Genomic DNA, 15,255 nt, shown 5'->3' with positions numbered 1-15,255 from the left:
GAGCAATTCAATGCCCTACCACCAAAATAAGACATCCAGGGAACCCGAGTTCTATCCCCAGCACGGTGCTCACCTGTGTCCTCACAGTCCTTTATCTGGCACAACCATATCAATGCTCACAGACAGAGCAGACCTACCAAGGAGTAAACACCTCAGCAGCTTTGCTCGTAGTCACTCATTCTTCACCAGTGCCTCGATAAACAGGCAAAATTAAAGCACAGAACATTCCCCTCTCCGCTTCTAGCACTGCCTCCCTGCCCGGGGAAGCTGCTCCTTGGCCTCCATGTACATCCACGGTTCAAATGCCACCTTCCCTACCAGCCGCATGACACACTGCTACTTACACTGTCAACATGCTGTGTCGTGGTCTCCCAAAGCACATCCTAGCCGGTCATGGTGGCACACGCTTGTAACTGCAGTACTCAGGAGGCTGAGGCAGGAGGATCTCTGACTTCAAGACCAGCATGAGATACATAGTTTGAGGCCAGCCTGAGCTATGTAGCAAGACCCTGTCTCCAAAACAACAACACAAGCTGTCTGTCAAGTAGAAGAATGTAGGTAATAACTGGTTCTTTGTAGTTTCTGCTTGGTTTCTGACAAAGCTGAGAAATAGGGATGGTGGCAGGGTTCTTCCTAAAGCCAGGGACTGTGTGCTTAGAAGTGAACACAACAAGCCAGGTGTGGTTGTCACAGGCATGTAATGCCATCACTGGGGAGGCTGAGGCAGCAGGATCACTGCAGGTCAAGGCAACCTGAACTACAGTGAAACCCTGTCTCAAAACAAAAACAAAAAAGCTGAGTACAACGGACATTGCCCAGCTCAAGGAAGGCCCTGGGTTCCAATCCCCACAACACCAAAAAGCGGGGGGGATAAAATGTCCCCATACCACAAAATAAAAAACAAAGGATAAAATGGCAAATTTTATTACAATTTTAGAAACTGAAAAATTTGCCACCATGTGTTTGCTATTTTGTGATTACTATCAATAGATAGATACTGAACATTAACTAGAATTACGGAGAAAAAGAACCACAGGCCAAATCTGAACTTCTCACTATACCCCACTGTCTTCACTTTTCCATTAGTGTAGTTTTGTGTTAGATTTTGAAATCAGGAAGTGCGACAGCTCTACACCTTGGGTTTGAGCTTTCAAGATTAGGTTCTGCTACTTAGTACCCCACGATGGGTTTTCTATTTGCGCAATAACCATCCCTAGACTTCCGTAGGACGGCTCTCTGGGCAGTGCTGTGATCCCCTACAGCAGGGTGCACATGCGCTGTCCGTCACTTATCAGGTCTTCTTTAATTTCTTCCAGGAAGCTTCCAACCCCACAAGACCACATCAAGGTGTCAACACAGGCCAGGAGAACCTCCAGCCGCAGACAGGGCCACATTCCAACTCCAGGAACCCCAAATCCTGGAGCTCACATGCTGGACAGGACAAGACACGGAACAGATCCAGGAATCTTCGCTAGGCCAGGAATGCGCCACAGTCCGGCCCAGGGACTGGATCCTGAGCTGCAGGAAACCTGAGGAGGAAGGCTCCCTGCCAACTTCAGCCCTTCCCCATCCCCCACATCTCACCACCCAGGGAGGAATGCGTTCAATCCCTTTCTTGCTGCCTGAGGACCAGATGCAAGGACAAGAGGCAGCAGAAATGCTGTGAAGCCTGCCAGTCCCCTGTGCAGTGCACACACAAGACCCCGCTCCCAGCACCACTACAGGCCCACAGGGAGACCCAGAGGACACCACCAGAAGGAAGCTCTGCGGTGTGCCCTCTCCACGGCAGCAGGAGCAGCTGGCAGTCTGTGGGTAGTCTGTCACCAGCATTCTGAGAGCATGCTGCTTCCGGGACCCCAGAGACATAGCTGAGAGCTGAAGCGGACACATAAACCAAGCAGGCAGGGTGGGTGGTCAAGTCATCCTTTCTGCATTGAGTTTTACTTTTCAAGTTTTTACTAATGTTTTTAATCTACAAAGTGATTCTACACAGCCGGGTGTGGTGGCACACCTGTAATCCCAGCACTTGGAAGGCTGAAGCAGGAGGATCACTGTGTGTTCAAGGCCAGCCTGGGCTACACAGTGAGTTCAAGACCAGTCTGAACTATAAAGTGAGATCCTGTCTCAAAAGACCAAACCAAAACAAAAATAATACGATAAAAAAACCCAAACCTAATTGATTCTATACATATGGGTTATAATGAACAGTTGAGCTATGTTACAAATGGAGAAGGAGTGAACCAGCTAATTAACATATACATAACCTCAGAAAAGTAAATACTAAAATGATCTCACTTCTGGGTAGAATCTAAGAACTCACAGAAACAGAAAGTAGGATGCGGGATACTATAGGTGTGGGAGGGCTGCTGGCCAAATGATACTAAGTTTCGAATAGATGGAAGGGGAAGTTTTCAGGTCTTCCAAAGGTAACTTCAGTCAAAATGTCTGAGAACCAATTTCATTTGGAAGAGAAAGAAGACATCGACTCCATGAATCCTGACATCAAAGGTAGGAAATGGGACAGATGTGAACTCAAACAGCTTTGAGACACCAGCAGGCTGCTGTACACCGCTGTCCAGGGCGCAAGGAGGCGGGCAAAGGTGGCACAGGATTCAGTATGAGGGCACCCAGCACCAGTGCCATGCTGCTCTCCATGCATCCTATGGGAGCTGCTACAGGTGGCCTGGTAGGCCTGTAGGAGGGGCAACCCAGACTGCAGCTTCCCTTGGACACAGCCCCAGGGGCTGCTGCTCCTGTGTTTTATCCCTGTACCTGGGGAAGGGGAGAGGTCCTTAGTCAACCACTGTTTCTTCCAAATCTTAAAGCTGATGTTCCAGAAAATTGGATGCGGGTATTTTGCTGCTTAGCATCCTCCTTGCACAGGCTTCAGTATGAACACTAAGTAGTATAACCCGAAAAATTAAATTACACTTGATCTTAGCCAAAAGGCCGAGAAGCGATCGAAAAATTAAATTAGAACGAGGGTTGGGGATTTAGCTCAGCGGTGCTGCTGCCTGCCTTGCAAGCACAAGGTCCTGAGTTCGATCCCTGGTTCCCCCAAAAAAATTTAAACCAGAAGGAACTTTTTTCCAGCATATTGCCCCAGCAAAGACCACAGCCCATCAGTGACTCAGGAACACCAGGGATTAAGCAGTGCTTGTGCCAAAATGACCCTTGCTGCACTTGGCAGTGGCCCCAAAGTTCAACAGCAACAGCACTGGCAGTTCAAATAGCCAAGGAGAAGCACATCACTCTCTTCAAGTGGAAAGGTCAAAGCTCTCAACTTAGTAAGGAAAGGGAAACAATCACAGGCTGAGGTTGGTAAGATGTCAGCAAGAGTAAATCTTCTAGGGGCTGGGGATTTAGCTCAGTGGTACTATGCCTACCTTGAAAGTGCAAGGTCCTGAGTTCAATCCCTGGTACTGGGGAAAAAAAAGAGGTAAATCTTCTATTTTTTGGGTTGCGTACCGAGGATTGAACTTGGGACCTTACATTTGCGAAGCAAGAGGTGGAACTACTGAGCTCAATCCCCAGCCCCTAAATCTTCTATTTGTGAAACTGAAAGAAAAAAGAAATAGGTGGATGTTTAGGTTTTTTTGTTTGTTGTTTCTGGGGTGCTGGGAATTGAGCCCAGAAAAGGTTACTCAGTCCAAGCTCATGCTACTTCCTGTTGCACCTTGTCTTACTTTCCTGTTGTTGAGATGCAATCCCCAACATGCACAGCTTACAGGAAGAGAGGTTTATTTTGGCTCAGGGTTACAGTCCATGGTGAGCTTGCTCCAAAGAAGAAACAGCATGGCAGAGGAGCAGAGCAAAGGGCCAGGAAGCGGGAACAACCTCAGGCCACAGCTCCGTTACCTGCCTTCTCCCACCAGGCCCCACTTCTCAAAGCAAGTCAGCTAGACTAACCCCCTAAAACTTTTCAAAACCTTGGCTACGAGCTCACAATATGTGGGGGGCAGGCATCTAGAGCAAAACCATAATGCACCTCAAACTGCAAAAGTTCTATCTGAAGGACATGATAAATTGCTCGGTTAATTAATGTGGGAAAGACGTTCAACTTTAGCCATGCATGATTGTGCGTGCCTGTAACCCAACGCTGGAAAGCTGATGCAGGAGAATCACAAGTTTGAGCCCAGTCTGTGCAACTTAGTGAAAATACAAAGAATATATCCCAGCACTCAGAAAGCTGAGCCAGGAAGATCTCCACAAGTTCGAGCCAGCCTGGGGTACACAGTGAGTTTAAGGCTGGCCTGAACCACATAGCAAGACCCTGTTTCAAAGGACAAAACAGGGCAGGGGATGTAGCTCAGCGGCACAGCACCTGCCTGGAAAGCAGGAGAGCATGAGCTAAATTCCCAGTGCCCAAAAAAAGTGGGGAGGGGGTTAGGGACAGAGCTCAGAGTGAAAGTCTTAGGTTCAATTCTAGTACTGCCCAAAAAAGACATCAACTTGTGTGTGGAAGACATGAACAAAATATGTGCTCCAATCAACAGCAACACGTTCTGCCAGAGGGCACCACACATACAGACACTCCTGAACGATGAGATTAAGTTTTGGGAAATGTGCCATTAGGCAACTTCTCCTGTGCAAAGATCAGGTGTGCTCACACCACCAAGGTGGTTACACAGTCAACAGGCAATACGCTCTTCCAAGATCTCGGTCATAAATGCAGCCTGTTGTTGACTAAAACATCCTTACTCAGCACAGGACAAGACGGGGTCCTGCAGGGTTTTTGGCATCCACACACCTCTCGTGGAGAAAGGGAACTACAGTGCTGTGCTTCTGTGCTCCCCAGTTCACACTCATTCTCTCTCTCACTCCTGTTTAGAGACTGTACTCCAGAGCTCCTTGAGCTCTCCGTCCGTGGTTTCCTTTAGTTCTTTGATTATATGGAAGGTGGCTGATTTCATGGTCTTTCTCTTGGAATTTCATTACCTAGCTTCCTCACAGATGTAGAAATTCCCCGAGCAGATCATACTCTCCTGTTGTACATTCTGTCATCCTGGGGGAAATGGACACTCTGAGCCGGACGTGGTATGCTGGAAATCTGAAGTCTCCTACTTTTCTGGGTGCTCCTTACTGCCTGTTGTGCGCTCACAGCTCCGAGCACCGGCTCACAGGTTAACAGCCCGCCCCCTCCACAGAGCTCTCAGGGTCGCTGTGGTGTCCAATAACCTATGTGTCCCAGAATAGTCCATGGCCATCACTCTTCCAGCTCATCTGGCAGAAAGACTGATCTTTCCACCTCCCTATTCTGCCCTTTCGCGAAATCTCTCCCAATCTGGAGTGCTAATTCTAAATGGCCTGTTGTGATGTCAGGGTCTTGACCCAATCAGCCAGTTCCCTTATCACTGCTAATTCTCTCAGTACAAAATGCCAGGTCCGAGCATGCCCAGCGGAAAAATGGTCACAATCTGTTTCCTAACTTCCTTAAATGTCTTGTAAGCACAGAAGAAGGCTGGGGATTTAGGTCAATGGTGCCACTGCCTGCCTGCAAGCACAAGGTCCCAAGCTCGATACCTGGTACCAAAAAAAAAAAAAAAAGCACACAAGACTACACAGGAAAAGAATTTGAAATGTGACACTAAATCAGCTAGAATTAAAGCGGAATCAATCCATCAAACTAGGGGATCCTGGTTGTAGGCACTGTTGAAAATACTGAAGTGAAATGTCACCAGGGCAACTTAGTGACTTAGCAAAGTCATGGTTCTCAGTATAAAATTAAAGAAAGGCTGGGTCTGTACATAACACAGGGGTATAGCACTTGCCTAGCATGCACAAGGCCTGTGTTCAATCCCCAATACTACACACACACACACACACACACACACACACACAGCTGAAAGGAAGAGACAGAATTTACATCATGGGGTTTTCAGTGTTGTTATCACTTATTTTGTTTTAAAATTTTCCCATACTGGAGATTGCCCAGGCTGGGCTCAAACTTGTAACTCTCCTGCCTCAGTCTCTCAAGTGGCTGGGATTATAGGTGTGCTCCACCACACCCAACAAGTTTCTTTATTCTAGAAAAAAATTCCCCACTGTTCTGAAGCTGCAGATGGAGTTAATACTTCTAATTTTGTGCCCAGCACACATCACAATTTTGATTTTTTTACTGAACTATTTAATTTCCTTTGGGAAAGAGAGAGTACAATGAATGCTGTCCACAGGAAAAGTACAACAGACATCTTTAACCTGTCTCTAAAAACATATGCCTTTCTTGAGATGACTAATTCCTACCAGCAGGGTAAATCAGGACTTAGTAAGGCTAGTGATCACGGCAGTTCTCTCTCAGCCCAGGGAGGACCAGTCAGTCTGGGGCTCGTGGGAATGCCAACTCTGGTGAGCAGCACAGTGGACCCTGACGTGGCGCGGCGCCCACACTCACTCCTCCTCCCCCCGCACCCTGGGCACCGTGGACCCAGCGGGCCTCACCCCAGGGCTTCCTTCCGCTCACACCAGGCTTGAAACCCTCTGCAGAGCTTGCTGGGGCACTTCAGGCAGGATAGTCTTCCTCAGACATCATCACTCCTTCTAAGTATCCAAGGGCAGAATGCCATGAAAAAATAGTCTTACTGTGAAAACTCAGCAAAGGGCTTTCTTTGCCTTCTACCACATCAAGGCCCTTCCCATCCAGGCTCCCAAAAGATAACACACTGGAAAGCACCAAACCCCTGAAGCCATCTAAGGGGCCAGACTTCTATGCTTTCCCACCCAGCCCAACTCTCCCCTCACCACTGTCACCGCCAGATGGTGGCGCACATGTGTGGTCCCATTCGATTAGGAGGCTGAGGCAGGAGGACTGCAAATTTGAGGCCAGCCTGGGCAACGTAGGGAGAGCCTCCATCAAAACAAGAGAAGGGAGCCAGGGATTTAGCTCAGTGATTCTGCTGCCTGCCTAATAAGCACAAGGGCCAAAGTTTGATCCCCGGTACAAACAGACAGAAAGACAGACAGACAGACAGAAAGGAAATAAAGACAGAAAGAAAGAATGGATGGATGGATGGATGGATCTTGGTGGTACAGCACTTGCCTGGCACACAGGCGCCCTGGGCTAAATCCTCAGTCCTGCCAAAAACAAAAAGACACATGCACTACTCACCTGAAAAGGTGGATGCCAGGTTCTGCCACGTTGCCATATGTGCAGTCACAGCCTCCCAAACACGTGCTCTTAAAAACAAAAGCTGTGTGTGGTGGTACACATCTGTAATCAAGAACTCAGGAGGCTGAGGCAGGAGGATTTCCGTGAGTTCACAAAAGAAAGAAAAAGTGTGTGTGTCGGGGGGTTCCCCCATTAACATCCAAAACATAGATTTTGGGTGCAGCTGACTTACACACACACATCATCAGTGAACATTCTAATGTGTATATATTGGTGTGTGTCTGTGTGGCTGGGACTGGGGATGGAAGCCAAGGCTTCAAGCATGGTAGGGAGGCAAGTTCTTAATCACTAAACTATATTTTCAGGCATTAAAAAAAAATGTTTTTGGGCCGGGGATTTAGCTCAGCAGTTCAGTGGCCTGCCTTGCAAGTGCAAGGACCCAAGTTCAATCCTCAGTACCCTGAAAAAAAAAAAAAAAAAAAGAAGAAGAAGTTTTGGGGCGAGGGATTTAGCTCAGTGACACCACACCTGCCTTGCAAGAGCAAGGTCCTAAATTTGATCGCCAGTTCCAAAAAAATAAAAATTTTTTTAAAGCCAGGTGTGATAGTGCACACCTATAATCCCAGCATTCAAGAAGCTGAGGCAGGCCAGGGATTTAGCTCCAGTGGTTCTGCCACCTGCCTTGAAAGCACAAGGTCCAGAGTTCAATCCCCCGTACCAGGAAAGAAAAAGAAAAAAAAGAAAAAAAAAAAAAAAAAAAAAAAAAGAAAAGAAGAAGCTGAGGCAGAGGGCCAGGGATTTAACTTAGTGGTTCCGCCGCCTGCCTTGCAAGCACAAGGACCTGAGTTCGATCCCCGGTACCCTGGCCCCACCCCCCCAAAAAAGAGCTGAGGCAGGAGGATCAACAGTGAGTTCAAGGCCAACCTGAGCCACATAACAAAACCTTGTTTCAAAGAAACAAAAAACAATTAAAAAAAAAATCTGAACTAGAGTCTCACTAAGCTGAGTGGAATTTGCAGTCATCCGTCTCAGCCTCCTGAGGAGCTGGGACTACAAGTGTGTGCCCCCGTGCCCACAGTAACGAATACCCACCTCGATAAATGTGAGCTGGAGACCAAGCCGTGCTCCCCTTTGTGCTTCGTGTCAGCATGTCAAAACACAGGAATCCTACAGGGGTCCACACTGTCTCTTACTAGTACAGACTGAGATGGGCCAAAGACTCATTTTCAAGATTTCTTTATGGATAACTGGGCCTATCAAATACCATTCATACATAAAATGAAAAAATGTCCAAAGCCTGCCATCAAGTTTTAACTTTTAGCTGGGTAGGGCGGTGCACTCCAGTCATTGCAGCTCACTGGGAAGCTGGGACCTTGCCCTCATCCTCTTTTGTAGGTGACTCTTCAATGTCCAACAGCCAGCAGACAAGTTCCTCCAGGGCAGACTGCCTCACTCACGGGCACAGCAAGGCACACAGCACCTGAGGGCATTTTCCTGTAGGCTTCACACCCTCCTCCCCTTGATCCCAGGGGCAGAACCTGGCTGATCCTGTGCAGCACTTGGAAGCTGTAAAATAACCCACTTCTCAGCCGGGTCCAAGCCCTGTCTACACTGGTGCGGTTGCTCAGTAACCCAACATAGCCTCAGGAGGGGACTAACACACCGGCAGAAAGCTGGCTCCACACTCCACAGAGACAGTGAGTGGTTGTGCTCGATTTCAGACGATGCCACGGGTGCCTGGAACTGCAAGCCATGAAGAGAGCCATTTGGTGACCAGTGTGTAGACAGGGGTGGTAGAACAGCTTGCAGAAATGATTAGCTACACCTTCAAGAGATGCCTAAAAGGAAGGACTGGACTGACCCAGTATACCTTCCTTCTGTCTAAAGGCCATCTTTTCTTCCATCTCAGACTGCTTATGTTCCTTTAAAAGCTCTGAAAAGAGCCAGGGATTAGCTCAGTGGTGCTGCCGCCTGCCTTGTAAGCACAAGGTCCTTAGTTTGATCCCAGGTACCAAACAACAACAACAAAATCCTCTGAAAATGCAAACTGTTCCAGGGGCTTATTCATCCATGAAAATAAACTCTCTCTTAAGTATATTAAAATTAACAGCAAAGCAATAAAGAAACATTTTTAACATATGCAAAGACTGGGATACATCTTAATTCAATTTTCTATTAACAACCTCCCACCAGAAGTGGTTAAACAAAAATTCCGTGTCTTATTTTTGTGGTGCCTTGCTCATGCTAAGCAAATACGCACCACTGAGTTAGCCAATGAACGGTCCGTCTATTCTGCGGGCTGAGTGGACATGTATGCTCAAATCCAAGAAAGCCAGAGACAGCAAAGCAGGGAATGCCTGGAAGCTTAAACCTGACACTTGCTTTCCCAGGTCCTTTTGATCCTACTCCCTATGAGAGTTTAGGAAAACTGGACAAAAAGACATGCACTACTACAGCATAAAAGAAAGCAGGCTGGGGATTTAGCTCAGTGGTACCACCACCTGCCTTGCATGTGCAATGTCCTGAGTTCCATCCCTGGTACAAAAAGAAAGGAAGAAAGGAAGGAAGGAAGCCAGCCAGGAGGATGAGGAGCAGTGCTATCATAACTTTCATGGTGGCCCACACTGTGATTCCCAAATGTAATGTGTACTTTTTATCTTTACTCCCCCCGCTTTTCTATCGACTCAGTCTAAGCACACTCTTTACATTTACTTTCAAGAATAACTGTGCCCTGCTTTTTGCTCATTTCATCTAATTCTCTGAGAGGGGAAGAACCTGGAGTCTAACTAGGAGAAGCGAGCAACTCCAAGCTTGGTCTGCCTAGTTGATGAGCCACTCTGAGAAGCAGGCTGCCTGAGAACAGTGGGATAACTGAGTCTGCCAGCCAAAATGACCAGGGGGCCAAGACAGGGAGAAAAAGACCACCACTCTCATCAGAGGCAAACACGAGGACCAAGCATGGTGGTACAGCCTGTACTCCTAGCACTCAGGAGACTGGAGCAGGAGGATCACCAGGATCTTGAAGGCCAGCCTGGACTACACAGCGAGAACCTGTCTCAAAAAAACAAAAAAAAGGGCCAAGGATGTAGCTCAGTGGTTCCACCACCTGCCTCAGAAGCACAAGGACCCAAGTTCAATCCCAAATTCCCACCCACCCCCCAAAAGCCACACACACACACACACACACACAAAGCAGCAGCAAACATGCATTTGAATCCAACTTCAGCAGTGCTATGCAACATGGAAAACTGCTTTGCCTCTAAATATATCAGGAAGCAGAAGTAAGTAAGGCAATGAAACAGGCCCAGACACCAAGAATGAAGCATAAGAGATGAAAAGATACACATAGGCCAGGCGTGGGGGCACACGCCTGTAAGCTCAGCATCAGGAGGCTGAGGCAGGAGGATCGCTGTGAGTTTGAGACCAGCCTGGGCTACATAGTGAGTTCCAGGTCAATCTCAACTACATAGTGAGACCCTGTCTCAAAAAAACAAAACAAAAAAAAAAAGATGCACATGGGTGGAAAATTAAAATTATTGTGATAAAATAATTTAGAGTCAGTGAAAGGGTTAACACAATAAAATACCGGGGCAGTGATGTGTGTGGAAAAAGATCCTGATGTCATACAGAAGAGCACCAAATGGGCTAAGTCCTGGAAGAACTCGTTGTCCTGGAGATGAGGATGGACTAAAACCCAGAATACAAAACTAACTGACAGATGTGACAATAGAGAAACAAACTAGGAACAACATTTGCAAAAAGAGGATCAAAATCTTGCCATATGAAAAGCTTATAGTCAGGTGGGGTAACTACAGTACAGTCAGATGTGGAAATGATTCACCTGTAATCCCAGCACTCAGGACTTCAAGACCAGCCTAGGAGCCAGGGATTTAGCTCAATGGTGCCTCTGCCGCCTGCCTTGAAAGTGCAAGGACCCCAGTTAGATCCCCAGTACCAAAAAAAAGACCAGCCTGGGCTACTCTGCAAGACCCAATCTCGAAAGAAAAAAAATTAACACACACACACACACACACACACACACACACACACACACACACACACACCTTGCCCATAATCCCAGCACTCTGGGAAGGTGAGGCAGGAGGATCCCAAATTCCATCTGCCATGTGCAACTCTGGAAAACTTTATCTCAAAATAACAGCTTGAAGTGCTGGGGATTTAGCTCAGCTGCATCGCACTTGCCTCACAAGCACAAGGTCCTGAGTTTGATCCCAGTACCAAAACAAGCTTAAAAATAAATAAATACCAGGAATTTAGCTCAGAGGTTCCGGTGCCTGCCTCGCAAGTGCTCGGGCTCGAGTTCAAACCCCAGTACCAACAAACAAACAACAGGACCTAGCTGGGAGTGATGATACACACCTGTGATTCCAGGGGGCTGAAGTAGGAGGATGGCTGTGAGTTCAAGGCCAGTCTCAACTATACTGAGATTCTGTCTCAAAAAACAATGACAGCTAGAGATGTAAGCTCAGTGCAAAGGTACTGGGGTCAATCTCTGGTACTGCAAGCAAACACACATTTGGGGAAGGGGGAACGACTAATATACTCTTGAATATTAATCTAAAAACTATCAGAAAACCTCCCCCAGAGTCAGGTGTGTAAACCAGCCCGAGCGGCAGGGGCAATAGTGCCATGGTGCAGGGAGAAGGGACCTGGAGGGAGCATGGGATGATGCTCGCTGCAGCGACCTGGTTACATCGTGAGAGGTACTCAATACTCAATGTGACACGCTGGCATCTTGCGTGTATAAGCTAGTCATTCTTGCTTGGCTCGGGAAGCATTGGAAAGTCTGCTCCGACTATACAGTTTGTTCAAGGAATTTTTGTTGAAAAATATGATCCTACAATAGAAGATTATTATAGAAAGCAAGTTGAAGTAGATGCACAGCAATGTACGCTTGAAATTTTAGATACTGCAGAACAAAATGATTACAGCAGTGAGAGATCTGTACATGAAAACGGACAAGGCTTTGCTTTAGTTATTGCATCACAGTACAGTCCACATTTAATGATTTACAAGACCTGAGAGAACAGATTCTTCAAGTTAAAGATACTGATGATGTTCCGAAGATTCTGGCTGATAATAAGTATGACTTGGAAAATGAAAGAGTTGTAGGAAAGGAAAGGTCAAAATCTAGCAAGACAGTGGAACAACTGTGCATTCTTAGAAATCTGCAAAATCAAAAATAAACGTTAATGAGATCTTTTATGACCTCATGCAGCAAATTAAGAGAAAAACTTCAGAGCCTGGGAAGGTCTGCAAAAAGTCATGTCAGCTGCTTTAATATACTAAATGGGCCAGGGATTTAGCTCAGTGGTTCCGCTGCCTGCTTCTCAAAGCACAAGGCCCTGTGTTCAATCCCCTGTAAAAAAACAAAACAAAACAAAACAAAAAACTGGAGAGGACTTATACTAAAATGCACTGTAGCTCTGAGCCAGGTCTGAAGAACAACAGTGCCAGCATTCCAACTTTGTTAAACCTACCAACATCTTAAATGGGCCTTCCCTAGGTGGTGCCCTTTAAGAGGTGAATGAAAGCTACTGTATCAGTTTGCACGTTCTAATCCCTTTCCAGTATGACAAGAGAGATGTTTTCTTATATAAGAGTCCTACAGCGTGCAGCTGGTAAAACCAGAGGCCACATCCAGTATTACTGCTAAGAAACATTTCTTCATCCACCAATGTGGTACATGTATGAAGATGTTGTACTCTGTACTTTAACACACCCCATACTCTGTATTGGAGAGTACAATAATGTAAATCCTGAAAGCACCACTATTTTACCATAATAAAAAAAGTTCATATAGACTACTCCAGACAACTTTGCTTCTTTGATACTTGTAGCTTATTGTAATTAAAAAAAAAAAAAACCAAGGTCATTATCATTGCATTGTACAAAATAAGCGCTTTGATTAACACAGCTATATAATTTTTTTAATTTTTCAAAAACCTGTAGAGACAGTGCTCTTGTCTTTAAAATGATAGCCCTTTCAGTGTAATGTCTTAGATTAAAGACCTTGCCGCCTTTAGTATCTGTTGGGAAGGAAATGTCCACTTTTCAAATGTCCTTATTATGTTTCCTTTTTTGTTTACATAGGGAACAATGTTTATAGTTTTGTGTACAACAGAGATTTCTAACAAGAAGTGCATATTTTCAAACGACTTTTTTGGGGGATACTGGGGATCGAACTCAGGACTTTGTGCCTGCAAGGCAGGCGGTGGAACCACTGAGCTAAATCCTCGGCCCTCAAACAAATTTTTAATGATTTAATGATTTCTGTAATTTTCAGTCTTCCACAGCTGTAGATTCTCACTGTGAATCCCTTGCTTGCTCATGTATTTGCAATACCAAATGTACAGGTTTAACATTTTTGCCTGTTAGTGATTGTTTTACATGTGAAATGTTTTGGTTAAGATGTTAAATGGTGGACAAGTACTGTGGATGTGAATGTGGGAGGTAATTTTAATCACGTGTATGTAACTGGTCACAAGGCCTAATGCACAGTAACTACTGCTGTTTTATTTAAGAATAAAAATTGTTGGGGCGGAGATTTAGCTCAGCAGTTCGGTGGCCTGCCTTGCAAGCACAAGGACCCAAGTTCAATCCCCAGTACCAGCACTGGGGAGGCTGAGGCAGGAGGATCACTGTGAGTTCGAGACCAGCCTGGATTACATAGTGAGTTCCAGGTCAGTTTCAAATACATAGTGAGACCTTGTCTCAAAAAAAAAATAATAATAATAATAATTGTTGGGGCCGGGGATTTAGCTCAGTGGTGCCGCCACCTGCCTTGCAAGCACAAAGTACCCAGTTCTATCCCCGGAGCACCCCCCAAAAAAGAATAAAAATTGTTGCTTGTATGCTTTGTATGCATTAATGTTTGGGTATAAAGATCATGTGTCTATCCAACAGAGCCACAGTATTTATTTAAACTGACCAACCTAACGTTACAACTACTTTTGAGTTGGCCAAATGTCAACTAAAAGCCTTAATTAAAGTGGTGCAATTTTGTATAACTTAGCATCCGTAGTTCAATAAATTTGGATTGCCATGCAAGGGCTTGCATTATAAAAGAAAGAAAGAAAGGGTGTGGTGGGGTGGGGGGGAGAGAGAACAAACTATCAAAGAAACTAACATCTATTTTGTGGTATTGAAGCAGGAGAGCGGGGTGTGGCAAAGCAGGCTGAGTAGCAGGCATGACCTGTGAATTACAAAATCCCAGGACATATGCATAGAACAGTTCACAAAGCCCTGCACACAGACTTCTGGTGAGACCTCAAGCAGCTTTCTGATAGGATGGCCTAGACCTGATGTCAGCCTGGGGAGCAGAGGATATGAAAAGAACAGTCACCATTGAGTTTTTGCCACTGTGTTCTCTCTTGTGTGGTGTTCCCGCATGCTGTATTGTGCATCTATTTTCCTACTTTTTTACTTGGCCTAAAAACTGCTCTGCAGAACCTGCCTCCTTTCCTACCTCTAATAAAACTTTGCTACTGTTTGTGCTTGTCTTAACCAACTCTTTGCTCAGGACAGAAAGAACCTAGAAACACCTCCAAAAGGAAACTGTAGTACCCCAAAACCTAGTAACACAACTGGGAATTGCACCCTGAAATTTACAGTAAGATACATTCCCAGCCCTTTAAAAAATTATCTCAGCCAGGCATGGTGGCGCACGCCTGTAATCCCAGCACTTGGGAGGCTGAGGCAGGAGGGTACCTGTGAGTTCAAGACCAGCCTGGGCTACATAGTAAGTTCCAGGTCAGTCTCAACTATGTAGTGAGACCCTGTCTCAAAAAAACCAAAAAAAAAAAAATCCTACTTTTTCAGTAATAATAATAATAATAATAATAATAATAATAAATAAAGTTCCCATTCTCCTGGGCCAGAGATTTAGCTCAGTGTTACTGTGCCTGCCTCACAAGGGCAAGGTCCTAAGTTAGATCCCTGGTACCACAAAAACCAAAAAAAACTTATCATTCTCCTGCCTCATCTTCCCAGAGTGCTGGGATTACAGGTCTGTGCCACCATGCCTGATTCCCAAATTGTTAACAGTAAGTCATTTAAACCTTCCCTACTCATTAAAGTAGCAAAGATTTAAAAAGTGACAGAGCAAGGGATTAGCACAGTGGTTCTGC

General features: G+C 45.8%; 1 protein-coding gene and 1 pseudogene across 1 annotated transcript in view; one reads left to right on the top strand and one right to left on the bottom strand.

Moving 5' to 3' along the window:
* The window catches only part of Rab7a (RAB7A, member RAS oncogene family), a 64,226-nt gene that overhangs the window by 36,483 nt on the left and 12,488 nt on the right, over positions 1–15,255 (bottom strand). The gene's annotated exons all lie outside the window — the stretch shown is intronic.
* Positions 2,442–12,407, top strand: LOC104857806 (annotated as a pseudogene).

This window comes from Fukomys damarensis, unplaced genomic scaffold (genome assembly GCF_012274545.1).
Source record: "Fukomys damarensis isolate Sample0158 unplaced genomic scaffold, DMR_v1.0_HiC HiC_scaffold_37, whole genome shotgun sequence".
Classification (NCBI taxonomy): Eukaryota; Metazoa; Chordata; class Mammalia; order Rodentia; family Bathyergidae; genus Fukomys; species Fukomys damarensis.
Note: the sequence above shows the minus strand (reverse complement) of the source record. Positions and strands in the feature narration are given on the sequence as shown.